The sequence below is a fragment of the Octopus bimaculoides genome, chromosome 15 (genome assembly GCF_001194135.2).
Source record: "Octopus bimaculoides isolate UCB-OBI-ISO-001 chromosome 15, ASM119413v2, whole genome shotgun sequence".
Classification (NCBI taxonomy): domain Eukaryota; kingdom Metazoa; phylum Mollusca; class Cephalopoda; order Octopoda; family Octopodidae; genus Octopus; species Octopus bimaculoides.
This window is the reverse complement of record NC_068995.1, coordinates 34,069,568-34,071,584: the sequence shown is the minus strand read 5'-3', so window position 1 is coordinate 34,071,584 and position 2,017 is coordinate 34,069,568.

Here is a 2,017-nt window from a genome sequence, read left to right as displayed (position 1 = left end):
TAAACAGAGGTGGGGTTCGAGTCCTACGCGTACGTAAAACCTACTTTTTCTGTCGAGGGCTTATATGTCCCATTATTAGACTACTTTCTTTAGTCATTGCGCAGTGATCGCTTTAAGCTTATAAAATACTATTATTATTATTTACAGAATTGTAAAAATCAGCACTACTTAACAAATCCACCCGCAGTAAAAAAGCACATAATAGTTTGTTTACAAAAACAACTACGAACTAATCATAGTTCTTAAATCTGAAAGAAAAAGCAGGTAGGTTCACTAGTATAATCGATAGCACACTCGGTCGCGTAAACAGAGGTGGGGTTCGAGTCCTACGCGTACGTAAAACCTACTTTTTCTGTCGAGGGCTTATATGTCCCATTATTAGACTACTTTCTTTAGTCATTGCGCAGTGATCGCTTTAAGCTTATAAAATACTATTATATGTACACACAAGATAGATAGATAATCAGACAGATAGATAGATAGATTGATATTTGAGTTAAATGGTGGAAAAAATCCAATGACTTTTAATTTGGGACACTGCGATATTAAGTAACTTAATAAATTTTTATATCAAGGGGCTTAAAAACTAATTGATTTGAGAGTAATAAAATATCTTATAAAATTGTTATGAAAACATTGTGTTTTAATATGCAGAATAATGAAGGAGGAAATATTGGAACAGGAAGGCGGCCGAGGAAAATGTAATTAATGGACAATAAAAGAAATCTATCCTTGAAAGTTCAGGTAATTGAGAAGAATTTCCAGTAGTTTAGTACAAGTATTTGTTTCATTCAATATAAACTATATAAGTCCTTTGTGAGTTGAAGTGAAAGTTGCTAATCTGCATAGAGATGGAATTGAAATACAAGTGGGTATAAGTTTTAGTACAATGATCAAGTAACCAATGGCAGACTGTGGTTCACTCTGAAAGAAAGTCGTTATATAAAACATAAAGTACTTTTCTCTTTTTCTCTTGTTTGTCTTTGCACTCACATTATCATATAAAGCAATAAATCAAAACTTCTGGGCATCGATGAAAAATTATTTGTTTCGAATACATATGTTTTTCTTTTTTTTATATATTTCTTCACTTATTTGCACAAACACCATGTTTCCTTGGTGATGGGGCGTTGGTTTTGTCTTGCTTTGTGTGTTTATCTTCTTTAGTTGTGTTTTCTTCACTTGCACGGTCTAGAGAATAGGACAGTGCCCATGACCTCTGCAAGCTCCGAGTCTGATGAATTTGTTGTTATTGATGGTTCTGTTTAAACTGGTGGATGTCAACATCTGCAAAAAGAATTGACTGGGGAGAGGATTCCAGAAGACTATGTTCTGAGATACGTTACGCGTATTAATGAGATGTGTGCATCGAAGTTGATACTTGACAGGAATTAAAAGTTTGATATATTTTATGTTATGACTTGAAAATATAAGCATCAGGTACGCATTTATCTATTAAATAGTTATTAAAAATATGGGATTGTTTTGGTCGCTTTAGAAAAATTGTTATTAAATTGATAGAAAATATTTCAAAACTTTTACAAATATAAAATTTGAAATTTCATTTCTAAATAAGGTAAGGCATGATAAGGGAGATGATTCCAGAAGCCTGATGTTCTAGGAAGTTAAAGAGCCTAATGCTTACTACGGAACCAGACACAATAAGGATGATTAGAGATGGAGAGAGGAATGGCTTGGAAATGTTTAATTGGAGGAGGTACGGGACCAGCCAGCTCCGAGAAACAGAGATCATTACAGGAGCGATAGAGAGAGAGGAGCCAGTACACCTGTGGACCAGAGGCTGAAGTGTGTCAGTGAACGATTGAATACCAACCAGTCGAATGCTTTTTCTCTGGACACGGTCCCGTATGTCTGCGTGTGTAGCAGCAGCACCATTCCAGAAGTGAGAGCAGTAGTTTATTGTAGGCTTTACTTGAACTTTATAGAGTCTTGCTCTGAATATTCTAATCTACAGTAGTGTTGTGCTGAGGTAATCAGTTAAACATTTGCTAATCAT